Here is a 14,883-nt window from a genome sequence, read left to right as displayed (position 1 = left end):
TCATAGAAAAAATACCCCCCCCCCAAAAATATGCTAACCTCCCCAGTTATTGGTAATGGTGAGAGGTTAGCATGTTTTAGGGGCATGATTTTTGTGTTGAAGGTCGGATACGCAGTGAGAACCCTCAACAGGATGTGTTGAAGGGCGGATACGCAGTGAGAACCCTCCATGACACTCAACAGGATGTGTTGAAGGACAGACACAGTGAGAACCCTCCATGGCACTCAACAGGATGTGTTGAAGGACAGAAACACAGTGAGAACCCTCCATGACACTCAACAGGATGTGTTGAAGGACAGAAACACAGTGAGAACCCTCCATGACACTCAACAGGATGTGTTGAAGGGCAGAAACACAGTGAGAACCCTCCATGACACTCAACAGGATGTGTTGAAGGACAGACACACAGTGAGAACCCTCCATGACACTCAACGGGATGTGTTGAAGGACAGAAACACAGTGAGAACCCTCCATGACACTCAACAGGATGTGTTGAAGGGCAGAAACACAGTGAGAACCCTCCATGACACTCAACAGGATGTGTTGAAGGACAGACACACAGTGAGAACCCTCCATGACACTCAACAGGATGTGTTGAAGGGCAGAAAAACAGTGAGAACCCTCCATGACACTCAACAGGATGTGTTGAAGGACAGACACACAGTGAGAACCCTCCATGACACTCAACAGGATGTGTTGAAGGGCAGAAAAACAGTGAGAACCCTCCATGACACTCAACAGGATGTGTTGAAGGGCAGAAAAACAGTGAGAACCCTCCATGGCACTCAACAGGATGTGTTGAAGGACAGAAACACAGTGAGAACCCTCCATGACACTCAACAGGATGTGTTGAAGAGCAGAAACACAGTGAGAACCCCCCATAGCTTGATGTTTGTGTTGTCTCCTCAGAGTATTTCATGTTACCCCTGGAAGCAGCTTGATGTTTGTGTTGTCTCCTCAGAGTATCTCATGTTACCTCTGGAAGCAGCTTGATGTTTGTGTTGTCTCCTCAGAGTATCTCATGTTACCACTGGAAGCAGCTTGATGTTTGTGTTGTCTCCTCAGAGTATCTCATGTTACCCCTGGAAGCAGCTTGATGTTTGTGTTGTCTCCTCAGAGTATTTCATGTTACCACTGGAAGTAGCTTGATGTTTGTGTTGTCTCCTCAGAGTATCTCATGTTACCACTGGAAGTAGCTTGATGTTTGTGTTGTCTCCTCAGAGTATCTCATGTTACCACTGGAAGCAGCTTGATGTTTGTGTTGTCTCCTCAGAGTATCTCATGTTACCACTGGAAGCAGCTTGATGTTTGTGTTGTCTCCTCAGAGTATCTCATGTTACCTCTGGAAGCAGCTTGATGTTTGTGTTGTCTCCTCAGAGTATCTCATGTTACCTCTGGAAGTAGCTTGATGTTTGTGTTGTCTCCTCAGAGTATCTCATGTTACCTCTGGAAGCAGCTTGATGTTTTTGTTGTTTTTGTTGATTTTGCAGGAAGCTCAGTAATGTTTATTTCTCAGATTTAGCAGGAAGCTGAGTAGTGTTTATTTCTCAGATTTAGCAGGAAGCTCAGTAATGTTTATTTCTCAGATTTAGCAGGAAGCTGAGTAGTGTTTAATTCTCAGATTTAGCAGGAAGCTGAGTAGTGTTTATTTCTCAGATTTAGCAGGAAGCTGAGTAGTGTTTATTTCTCAGATTTAGCAGGAAGCTGAGTAGTGTTTATTTCTCAGATTTAGCAGGAAGCTGAGTAGTGTTTATTTCTTAGATTTAGCAGGAAGCTGAGTAGTGTTTATTTCTCAGATTTAGCAGGAAGCTGAGTAGTGTTTATTTACCAGTGTTATTGAACAGATTTTGTTTTCACAAGGCATGTGGTGAAATGCCCTCGAAAATGGAGTAGATTTGGTGTGTGTGTGTGTGTGTGTGTGTACTGTAATTGTCATGTGGTGGAGGGGCTATGAGTTGTTTACAAAATGTAGTTGCGTTGATATACTCAGTATCATCCTCTTCACTGAAGACAAGATCTGGGTTTTACTGACCCTCTCCTCATCTCTTGGTCAGATCTGGGTTTTACTGACCCTCTCCTCATCAACCAGGTCAGATCTGGGTTTTACTGACCCTCTCCACTCTCCTCATCAACCAGGTCAGATCTGGGTTTTACTGAACCTCTCCACTCTCCTCATCAACCAGGTCAGTTCTGGGTTCTACTGACCCTCTCCTCATCAACCAGGTCAGTTCTGGGTTTTACTGACTCTCTCCTCTCTCCTCATCAACCAGGTCAGTTCTGGGTTTTACTGGCCCTCTCATCTCCTCATCAACCAGGTCAGTTCTTGGTTTTACTGACTCTCTCCTCATCAACCAGGTCAGCTCTGGGATTTACTGACCCTCTCCTCTCTCCTCATCAACCAGGTCAGATCTGGGTTTTACTGTCCCTCTCCTCATCAACCAGGTCAGTTCTGGGTTTTACTGACCCTCTCCTCATCAACCAGGTCAGTTCTAGGTTTTACTGACTCTCTCCTCTCTCCTCATCAACCAGGTCAGTTCTGGGTTTTACTGACCCTCTCCTCTCTCCTCATCAACCAGGTCAGATCTGGGTTTTACTGACCCTCTCCTCATCAACCAGGTCAGTTCTGGGTTTTACTGACCCTCTCATCTCCTCATCAACCAGGTCAGTTCTTGGTTTTACTGACTCTCTCCTCATCAACCAGGTCAGCTCTGGGTTTTACTGACCCTCTCCTCTCTCCTCATCAACCAGGTCAGATCTGGGTTTTACTGTCCCTCTCCTCATCAACCAGGTCAGTTCTGGGTTTTACTGACCCTCTCCTCATCAACCAGGTCAGTTCTGGGTTTTACTGACTCTCTCCTCTCTCCTCATCAACCAGGTCAGTTCTGGGTTTTACTGACCCTCTCCTCTCTCCTCATCAACCAGGTCAGATCTGGGTTTTACTGACCCTCTCCTCATAAACCAGGTCAGTTCTGGGTTTTACTGACCCTCTCCTCATCAACCAGGCCAGATCTGGGTTTTACTGACCCTCTCCTCATCAACCAGGTCAGTTCTGGGTTTTACTGAACCTCTCCACTCTCCTCATCAACCAGGTCAGTTCTGGGTTTTAATGACCGTCTCCTCCTCATCCAGGTCAGATATGGGTTTTACTGACCCTCCCAACTCTCCTCATCAACCAGGTCAGTTCTGGGTTTTAATGACCCTCTCCTCATCAACCAGGTCAGTTCTGGGTTTTAATGACCCTCTCCTCCTCATCCAGGTCAGATATGGGTTTTACTGACCCTCCCCACTCTCCTCATCAACCAGGTCATATCTGGGTTTTACTGACCCTCTCCTCATCAACCAGGTCAGTTCTGGGTTTTACTGACCCTCTCCTCATCAACCAGGCCAGATCTGGGTTTTACTGACCCTCTCCTCATCAACCAGGTCAGTTCTGGGTTTTACTGACCCTCTCCATTCTCCTCATCAACCAGGTCAGTTCTGGGTTTTAATGACCCTCTCCTACTCATCCAGGTCAGATGTGGGATTTACTGACCCTACCCACTCTCCTCATCAACCAGGTCAGTTCTGGGTTTTAATGACCCTCTCCTCATCAACCAGGTCAGATCTGGGTTTTACTGACCCTCTCCTCTCTCCTCATCAACCAGGTCAGATCTGGGTTTTACTGACCCTCTCATCTCCTCATCAACCAGGTCAGTTCTGGGTTTTACTGACCCTCTCATCTCCTCATCAACCAGGTCAGTTCTGGGTTTTACTGACCCTCTCATCTCCTCATCAACCAGGTCAGATCTGGGTTTTACTGACCCTCTCCTCATCAACCAGGTCAGATCTGGGTTTTACTGTCCCTCTCCTCTCTCCTCATAAACCAGGTCAGCTTTGGGTTTTCATGACCCTCTCCTCATCATCCAGGTCAGATCTGGGTTTTACTGACCCTCTCCTCTCTCCGCATCAACCAGGTCAGTTCTGGGTTTTACTGACCCTCTCATCTCCTCATCAACCAGGTCAGTTCTGGGTTTTACTGACCCTCTCATCTCCTCATCAACCAGGTCAGATCTGGGTTTTACTGACCCTCTCCTCATCAACCAGGTCAGATCTGGGTTTTACTGACCCTCTCCACTCTCCTCATCAACCAGGTCAGTTCTGGGTTTTAATGACCCTCTCCTCCTCATCCAGGTCAGATATGGGTTTTACTGACCCTCCCCACTCTCCTCATCAACCAGGTCATATCTGGGTTTTACTGACCCTCTCCTCATCAACCAGGTCAGTTCTGGGTTTTACTGACCCTCTCCTCATCAACCAGGCCAGATCTGGGTTTTACTGACCCTCTCCTCATCAACCAGGTCAGTTCTGGGTTTTACTGACCCTCTCCATTCTCCTCATCAACCAGGTCAGTTCTGGGTTTTAATGACCCTCTCCTACTCATCCAGGTCAGATATGGGATTTACTGACCCTCCCCACTCTCCTCATCAACCAGGTCAGTTCTGGGTTTTAATGACCCTCTCCTCATCAACCAGGTCAGATCAGGGTTTTACTGACCCTCTCCTCTCTCCTCATCAACCAGGTCAGATCTGGGTTTTACTGACCCTCTCATCTCCTCATCAACCAGGTCAGTTCTGGGTTTTACTGACCCTCTCATCTCCTCATCAACCAGGTCAGTTCTGGGTTTTACTGACCCTCTCATCTCCTCATCAACCAGGTCAGATCTGGGTTTTACTGACCCTCTCCTCATCAACCAGGTCAGATCTGGGTTTTACTGTCCCTCTCCTCTCTCCTCATAAACCAGGTCAGCTTTGGGTTTTCATGACCCTCTCCTCATCATCCAGGTCAGATCTGGGTTTTACTGACCCTCTCCTCTCTCCGCATCAACCAGGTCAGTTCTGAGTTTTACTGACCCTCTCCTCTCTCCTCATCAACCAGGTCAGATCTGGGTTTTACTGACCCTCTCCTCATCAACTAGGTAAGGTCTGGGTTTTACTGACTCTCTCCTCATCAACCAGGTCAGATCTGGGTTTTACTGGCCCTCTCCTCTCTCCTCATCAACCAGGTCAGCTCTGGGTTTTACTGACCATCTCCTCTCTCCTCATCAACCAGGTCAGATCTGGGTTTTACTGACCCTCTCCTCATCAACCAGGTCAGTTCTGGGTTTTACTGACCCTCTCCTCTCTCCTCATCAAACAGGTCAGCTCTTCTGTAGAGTGTAATCCAGCCAGTCTTCTGTAGAGTGTAATCCAGCCAGTCTTCTGTAGAGTGTAATCCAGCCAGTCTTCTGTAGAGTGTAATCCAGACAGTATTCTGTAGAGTGTAATCCAGCAAGTTTTCTGTAGAGTGTAATCCAGCCAGTCTTCTGTAGAGTGTAATCCAGCCAGTCTTATGTAGAGTGTAATCCAGCCAGTCTTCTGTAGAGTGTAATCCAGACAGTCTTCTGTAGAGTGTAATCCAGCCAGTCTTCTGTAAAGTGTAAATCCAGCCAGTCTTCTGTAGAGTGTAATCCAGCCAGTCTTCTGTAGAGTGAAATCCAGCCAGTCTTCTGTAGAGTGTAATCCAGCCAGTCTTCTGTAGAGTGTAATCCAGCCAGTCTTCTGTAAAGTGTAAATCCAGCCAGTCTTCTGTAAAGTGTAAATCCAGCCAGTCTTCTGTAGAGTGTAATCCAGCCAGTCTTCTGTAGAGTGTAATCCAGCCAGTCTTCTGTAAAGTGTAAATCCAGCCAGTCTTCTGTCGAGTGTAATCCAGCCAGTCTTCTGTAGAGTGTAATCCAGCCAGTCTTCTGTAGAGTGTAATCCAGACAGTCTTCTGTAGAGTGTAATCCAGCCAGTCTTCTGTAGAGTGAAATCCAGCCAGTCTTCTGTAGAGTGTAATCCAGCCAGTCTTCTGTAGAGTGTAATCCAGCCAGTCTTCTGTAAAGTGTAAATCCAGCCAGTCTTCTGTAAAGTGTAAATCCAGCCAGTCTTCTGTAGAGTGTAATCCAGCCAGTCTTCTGTAGAGTGTAATCCAGCCAGTCTTCTGTAAAGTGTAAATCCAGCCAGTCTTCTGTCGAGTGTAATCCAGCCAGTCTTCTGTAGAGTGTAATCCAGCCAGTCTTCTGTAGAGTGTAATCCAGACAGTCTTCTGTAGAGTGTAATCCAGCCAGTCTTCTGTAGAGTGTAATCCAGACAGTCTTCTGTAGAGTGTAATCCAGCCAGTCTTCTGTAGAGTGTAATCCAGCCAGTCTTCTGTAGAGTGTAATCCAGCCAGTCTTCTGTAGAGTGTAATCCAGACAGTCTTCTGTAGAGTGTAATCCAGCCAGTCTTCTGTAGAGTGTAATCCAGCCAGTCTTCTGTAGAGTGTAATCCAGCCAGTTTTCTGTGGAGTGTAATCCAGCCAGTCTTCTGTAGAGTGTAATCCAGCCAGTCTTCTGTAGAGTGTAATCCAGCCAGTCTTCTGTAGAGAGTAATCCAGCCAGTCTTCTATAGAGTGTAGTCCAGCCAGCCTTCTGTAGAGTGTAACCCAGCCAGTCTTCTATAGAGTGTAATCCAGCCAGCCTTCTGTAGAGTGTAACCCAGCCAGTCTTCTGTAGAGTGTAATTCAGCCTGTAACCCAGAAAGGCCTTCTGTTCTTTGTGCTATTGAAGGCCAGTTCCCATGGAAACAAGCTAAAATGGAAATTTGTGCATTGGGAATGGAGTGGTGGAGGAGACGAGTGGTGGAGGAGACGAGTGGTGGAGGAGACGAGTGGTGGAGGAGACGAGGGGTGGAGGAGACGAGCGGTGGAGGAGACGAGCGGTGGAGGAGACGAGCGTTGGAGGAGACGAGCGGTGGAGGAGACGAGGGGTGGAGGAGGCGAGCGGTGGAGGAGGCGAGCGGTGGAGGAGACGAGGGGTGGAGGAGGCGAGCGGTGGAGGAGACGAGGGATGGAGGAGGCGAGCGGTGGAGGAGACGAGGGGTGGAGGAGACGAGGGGTGGAGGAGGCGAGCGGTGGAGGAGACGAGGGGTGGAGGAGGCGAGCGGTGGAGGAGGCGAGCGGTGGAGGAGACGAGGGGTGGAGGAGGCGAGCGGTGGAGGAGACGAGGGGTGGAGGAGGCGAGCAGTGGAGGACAAGAGGGGTGGAGGAGGTGAGGGGTGGAGGAGGCGAGGGGTGGAGGAGACGAGTGGTGGAGGAGACGAGGGGTGGAGGAGACGAGCGGTGGAGGAGACAAGCGGTGGAGGAGAGGAGGGGTGGAGGAGACGAGGGGTGGAGGAGACGAGCGGTGGAGGAGACGAGCGGTGGAGGAGACGAGGGGTGGAGGAGACGAGGGGTGGAGGAGACGAGGGAGGGCATCCATTTACCTCCACTTTTCTTCAAGACAGCAGCCCAATAACAAGGTCCTTCTCTGGAGTGGCCCGCTGCCTGATGGACCCCCAACCTTCTTCCTCCCCGCTCACCTCCCCCATGACCCCCAACCTTCTTCCTCCCCCCTCATCTCCCCCATGACCTCCAACCTTCCTCCCACCTCACCTCCCCCATGACCTCCAACCTTCCTCCCACCTCACCTCCCCCATGACCTCCAACCTTCCTCCCACCCCACCTCCCCCATGACCCCCAACCTTCTTCCTCCCACCTCACCTCCCCCATGACCGACCCCCAACCTTCTTCCTCCCACCTCACCTCCCCCATGACCCCCAACCTTCTTCCTCCCACCTCACCTCCCCCATGACCCCCAACCTTCTTCCTCCCACCTCACCTTCCCCATGACCCCCAACCTTCTTCCTCCCCCCTCTCGTCTCCCATGACCTCCAACCTTCCTCCCACCTCACCTCCCCCATGACCTCCAATCTTCCTCCTACCTCACCTCCCCCATTACCCCCAACCTTCTTCCTCCCCCCTCTCATCTCCAATGACCTCCAACCTTCCTCGCACCTCACCTCCCCATGACCTCCAACCTTCCTCCTACCTCACCTCCCCCATTACCCCCAACCTTCTTCCTCCCCCCTCTCATCTCCCATGACCTCCAACCTTCCTCGCACCTCACCTCCCCATGACCTCCAACCTTCCTCCTACCTCACCTCCCCCATTACCCCTAACCTTCTTCCTCCCCCCTCTCATCTCCCATGACCTCCAACCTTCTTCTTCTTCCCCTCACGTCTCTCATGACCCCCAACCTTCTTCCCCGCTCACCTCCCCCATGACCCCCAACCTTCTTCCTCCCATCTCACCTCCCCCATTACCCCCAACCTTCTTCCTCCCCCCTCTCATCTCCCATGACCTCCAACCTTCCTCGCACCTCACCTCCCCATGACCTCCAACCTTCCTCCTACCTCACCTCCCCCATTACCCCTAACCTTCTTCCTCCCCCCTCTCATCTCCCATGACCTCCAACCTTCTTCTTCCCCCCTCACGTCTCTCATGACCCCCAACCTTCTTCCCCCCTCACCTCCGCCATGACCCCCAACCTTCTTCCTCCCATCTCACCTCCCCATGACCCCCAACCTTCTTCCTCCCACCTCACCTCCCCCATGACCCCCAACCTTCTTCCCCCCTCACGTCTCCCATGACGCCTGTTGGATGATGTATACCATGCGTATCGAGTACATGAGACTAATAAAACGTCACATTTGAAGCCCGTTTCAACAGGATACAGTATGTCTAACACTTCTCATGCAGATTCTGACTTCTTGACCCCCGACCTTCTGTGTGAGAGAGTCACCTCCCCACCCCCCCATTTACACACACACACACACACACACCTCCCCACCCTAATTACACACACACACACACACCTCCCCACCCCAATTACACACACACACACACCTCCCCACCCCAATTACACACACACACATCTCCCCACCCCATTTACACACACACACACACACACCTCCCCACCCCAATTACACACACACACACACACACACACACCTCCCCACCCCATTTACACACACACACACACACACACACACCTCCCCACCCCAATTACACACACACACACACCTCCCCACCCCATTTACACACACACACACACACCTCCCCACCCCATTTACACACACACACCTGTTTAATGGGTTCTATTTAAAGGGTTCTGGTGTGGTTCTGTTTAAAAGGTTCTATTTAAAGGGTTCTGGAGTGGTTCTGTTTAAAGGGTTATATTTATTTCACTTATTTTGAGTCCTATGGGCACAAGGCACCCTATTCCCTACATAGTGCACTTCTTTTGACCAGAGCTCTATGAGGAATAGGGTGCCATTTGGGACAGCCAGTGTGTTATAAAATCTTCTATTAACTTTCACAGTAGCGTCACTCTGTCTCTGTCTTCCAAGGTCAACAAACCAGAACTACTACTATTAGTGGCCAGCTGAGACCAGAGACACAACAGGGATTCTATTAAAGAACTTTATCTCAACAGACAATAGCTGAAAGCACTCGGAAAAGCCCTATAGTTATAATGTGTTGTTCACAGGCAACATGTCTTACATTCCTTGAAAGAGAAGAGAGAGGAGGAGAGGAGAGAGGAGGGAAGAGGAGAGGAAGAGAGGAGAGAGGAGGGAAGAGGAGAGGAGAGAGGAGGGAAGAGGAGAGGAGGAGAGGAGAGAGGAGGGAAGAGGAGAGGTGAGAGGAGGGAAGAGGAGAGGAGAGAGGAGGGAAGAGGAGAGGAGGAGAGGAGAGAGGAGGGAAGAGGAGAGGAGAGAGGAGGGAAGAGGAGAGGAGAGAGGAGGGAAGAGGAGAGGAGAGGAGAGAGGAGGGAAGAGGAGAGGAGAGACGAGGGAAGAGGAGAGAAGAGGAGAGGAGAGAGGAGGGAAGAGGAGTGGAGGGCAGAGGAGGGGAGAGAGGAGGGCAGAGGAGAGAGGAGGGGAGAGGAGAGGAGAGAGGAGAGGAGAGAGGAGGGCAGAGGAGAGGAGAGGAGAGGAGAGGAGAGGAGAGGAGAGGAGAGGAGAGGGAAGAGGAAAGGAGAGGAGAGACGAGGGCAGAGGACAGGAGGAGAGGAGAGAGGAAATAGGAGGGAAGAGGAGAGAAGAGGAGAGGAGAGGAGAGGAGAGAAGAGGAGAGAGGAGGGAAGAGGAGAGGAGAGAGGAGGGCAGAGGAGAGGAGGAGAGGAGAGAGGAGGGAAGAGGAGAGAAGAGGAGAGGAGAGAGGAGCAAAGAGGCGAGGAGGAGAGGAGAGAAGAGGATAGGAGAGAGGAGGGAAGAGGGGAGGAGAGAGGAGGGCAGAGGAGAGGAGAGAAGAGGGCAGAGGAGAGGAGGAGGGAAGAGGAGAGGAGAGATGAGGAGAGAGGAGGGTAGAGGAGGAGAGTGGAGGAGGGCAGAGGAGGAGAGAAAGGAGGAGAGAGGAGGGTAGTAGAGGGTAGGGGAGAGGAGAGAGGAGGGTAGAGGAGGAGAGCGGAGGAGGGCAGAGGAGGAGAGAAAGGAGGAGAGAGGAGGGTGTAGAGGGTAGGGGAGAGGAGAGAGGAGGGTAGAGGAGAGAGGAGGGCAGAGGAGAGAGGAGGAGGAGAGAGGAGAAGAGAGGGGGACAAAGAGAGGAGAGCAGAGGAGAAAGGAGAGAAGAGGAGAGGGTTTATATAACAGCCTGGATCCTGGTCCAGCAGTTTGTCTCCAGCTAGTCTGTTTGTTATCGTTTGTCGTGTCAACAATGTTACTCACAGCCGGAGAGAGTAGAGAGGGAAACACACTGCAGAGAGAGATAGAGATGGAGGGAGTGATAAGGGGAGATGAGAAGAGAGAAAGGAGGGAGAAGGAGGAGAGGGGTAGGAGAGTGATAAGGGGAGATGAGAAGAGAGAAAGGAGGGAGAAGGAGGAGAGTGATAAGGGGAGACGAGAAGAGAGAAAGGAGGGAGAAGGAGGAGAGAGGTAGAGCTGAGGTGTTTTTTCTCTGTGTATATCATTCTCATCCTATCATGGGGTTGTATATAGAGGGACAGTCATTACTACTCTGTGGGGTTGTATATAGAGGGACAGTCATTACTACTCTGTGGGGTTGTATATAGAGGGACAGTCATTACTACTCTGTGATATAGAGGGACAGTCATTACTACTCTGTCTGCTTGTATATAGAGGGACAGTCATTACTACTCGGTGGGGTTGTATATAGAGGGACAGTCATTACTACTCTGTGGGGTTGTATATAGAGGGACAGTCATTACTACTCTGTGGGGTTGTATATAGAGGGACAGTCATTACTACTCTGTGGGGTTGTATATAGAGGGACAGTCATTACTACTCTGTGGGGTTGTATATAGAGGGACAGTCATTACTACTCTGTCTGGTGGGGTTGTATATAGAGGGACAGTCATTACTACTCTGTGGGGTTGTATATAGAGGGACAGTCATTACTACTCTGTGGGGTTGTATATAGAGGGACAGTCATTACTACTCTGTGGGGTTGTATATAGAGGGACAGTCATTACTACTCTGTGGGGTTGTATATAGAGGGACAGTCATTACTACTCTGTGGGGTTGTATATAGAGGGACAGTCATTACTACTCTGTGGGGTTGTATATAGAGGGACAGTCATTACTACTCTGTTGTGCTAGATTGTAGACTTGACACTACCAATTGTTGAGTCACTTGTGTTTGAGTAGCTGTCCATTTAGGTCGTATAGAGATTTAATCTTTACACATTACTGGGCCCTAGTACCAATTACATTATATTACTGGGCCCTAGTACCAATTACATTATATTACTGGGCCCTGGTACCAATTACATTATATTACTGGGCCCTAGTACCAATTACATTATATTACTGGGCCCTGGTACCAATTACATTATATTACTGGGCCCTGGTACCAATTACATTATATTACTGGGCCCTAGTACCAATTACATTATATTACTGGGCCCTAGTACCAATTACATTATATTACTGGGCCCTAGTACCAATTACATTATATTACTGGGCCCTGGTATCAATTACATTATATTACTGGGCCCTAGTACCAATTACATTATATTACTGGGCCCTAGTACCAATTACATTATATTACTGGGCCCTAGTACCAATTACATTATATTACTGGGCCCTTGTACCAATTATGTCGTATTACTGGGCCCTAGTACCAATTACATTATATTACTGGGCCCTAGTATCAATTACATTATATTACTGGGCCCTAGTACCAATTACATTATATTACTGGGCCCTAGTACCAATTATGTCATATTACTGGGCCCTAGTACCAATTACATTATATTACTGGGCCCTAGTACCAATTACATTATATTACTGGGCCCTGGTACCAATTACATTATATTACTGGGCCCTAGTACCAATTATGTCGTATTACTGGGCCCTAGTACCAATTACATTATATTACTGGGCCCTAGTACCAATTACATTATATTACTGGGCCCTAGTACCAATTACATTATATTACTGGGCCCTAGTACCAATTATGTCGTATTACTGGGCCCTAGTACCAATTACATTATATTACTGGGCCCTAGTACCAATTACATTATATTACTGGGCCCTAGTACCAATTACATTATATTACTGGGCCCTAGTACCAATTACATTATATTACTGGGCCCTAGTACCAATTACATTATATTACTGGGCCCTAGTACCAATTACATTATATTACTGGGCCCTAGTACCAATTACATTATATTACTGGGCCCTAGTACCAATTACATTATATTACTGGGCCCTGCTACCAATTACATTATATTACTGGGCCCTAGTACCAATTACATTATATTACTGGGCCCTGGTACCAATTACATTATATTACTGGGCCCTGGTACCAATTATGTCGTATTACTGGGCCCTAGTACCAATTACATTATATTACTGGGCCCTAGTACCAATTACATTATATTACTGGGCCCTAGTACCAATTACATTATATTACTGGGCCCTTGTACCAATTATGTCGTATTACTGGGCCCTAGTACCAATTACATTATATTACTGGGCCCTAGTATCAATTACATTATATTACTGGGCCCTAGTACCAATTACATTATATTACTGGGCCCTAGTACCAATTATGTCATATTACTGGGCCCTAGTACCAATTACATTATATTACTGGGCCCTAGTACCAATTACATTATATTACTGGGCCCTGGTACCAATTACATTATATTACTGGGCCCTAGTACCAATTATGTTGTATTACTGGGCCCTAGTACCAATTACATTATATTACTGGGCCCTAGTACCAATTACATTATATTACTGGGCCCTAGTACCAATTACATTATATTACTGGGCCCTAGTACCAATTATGTCGTATTACTGGGCCCTAGTACCAATTACATTATATTACTGGGCCCTAGTACCAATTACATTATATTACTGGGCCCTAGTACCAATTACATTATATTACTGGGCCCTAGTACCAATTACATTATATTACTGGGCCCTAGTACCAATTACATTATATTACTGGGCCCTAGTACCAATTACATTATATTACTGGGCCCTGGTACCAATTACATTATATTACTGGGCCCTAGTACCAATTACATTATATTACTGGGCCCTCGTACCAATTACATTATATTACTGGGCCCTGGTACCAATTATGTCGTATTACTGGGCCCTAGTACCAATTACATTATATTACTGGGCCCTAGTACCAATTACATTATATTACTGGGCCCTAGTACCAATTACATTATATTACTGGGCCCTAGTACCAATTACATTATATTACTGGGCCCTAGTACCAATTACATTATATTACTGGGCCCTGGTACCAATTACATTATATTACTGGGCCCTAGTACCAATTACATTATATTACTGGGCCCTAGTACCAATTACATTATATTACTGGGCCCTGGTACCAATTACATTATATTACTGGGCCCTAGTACCAATTACATTATATTACTGGGCCCTGGTACCAATTACATTATATTACTGGGCCCTAGTACCAATTACATTATATTACTGGGCCCTGGTACCAATTACATTATATTACTGGGCCCTGGTACCAATTACATTATATTACTGGGCCCTGGTACCAATTACATTATATTACTGGGCCCTGGTACCAATTACATTATATTACTGGGCCCTAGTACCAATTACATTATATTACTGGGCCCTAGTACCAATTACATTATATTACTGGGCCCTGGTACCAATTACATTATATTACTGGGCCCTGGTATCAATTACATTATATTACTGGGCCCTAGTACCAATTATGTCGTATTACTGGGCCCTAGTACCAATTACATTATATTACTGGGCCCTAGTACCAATTACATTATATTACTGGGCCCTGGTACCAATTACATTATATTACTGGGCCCAAGTCAAAGGTAGTCTGTCTGTCTCCCTGTCTTTCTGTCTGTCTGTCTGTCTGTCTGTCTGTCTGTCTGTCTGTCTGTCTGTCTGTCTGTCTCCTGTGTGTCTGCCTGTCTGTCTGTCTGTCTGTCTGTCTGTCTGTCTGTCTGTCTGTCTGTCTGTCTGTCTGTCTCTCTGTCTCTGCTATTCCCCCTACTACCACTAGAGGACAGTGTCGACTAAACCCTCCATCACCTCCACACTTCATGTGACACACTCATCTTCTTTGTGTGTGTTTTTTTTCTCCATTTCATTTATACACATAGGTTTGTCCCAAATGGCACCCTATTCTCTTGACAATACACTGTTCTGCTCAGAAGAAGTGCACTAGACAGAGTGTCACTTGGAACTCCAGAGCTGCTGGTAAACCCATGAATTAATATGGGTAATGCAGTGCAACAGCTGAATATTCACTGAGGAAATATGACCGTATTTTAAAAGCACTTTCTAGTGAATGGTGTAAACACAGACAGTAGCGGCCAGCTCTGTCCCTCCCTCCCTACCGGGGGGGGGGCACTGACGTGGGCACGGCGCCCATCTCCTTTATGTCCTGCCAGACTAGCAGTTTGAAATGCTCCCCAGAGCCACGACACATGCAGGCTCTCCATGCCAAGGAGTGTGTGTGTGTGTGTTTGTTTGT

General features: G+C 48.0%; 1 protein-coding gene across 1 annotated transcript in view; it reads right to left on the bottom strand.

The window, feature by feature from the left end:
- LOC139392980 (PHD finger protein 21B-like) overlaps window positions 1–14,883 on the bottom strand; it is a 155,578-nt gene that overhangs the window by 35,852 nt on the left and 104,843 nt on the right. The window lies entirely within an intron of this gene.

Source organism: Oncorhynchus clarkii, chromosome 33 (genome assembly GCF_045791955.1).
Source record: "Oncorhynchus clarkii lewisi isolate Uvic-CL-2024 chromosome 33, UVic_Ocla_1.0, whole genome shotgun sequence".
NCBI classification, from domain to species: domain Eukaryota; kingdom Metazoa; phylum Chordata; class Actinopteri; order Salmoniformes; family Salmonidae; genus Oncorhynchus; species Oncorhynchus clarkii.
Note: the sequence above shows the minus strand (reverse complement) of the source record. Positions and strands in the feature narration are given on the sequence as shown.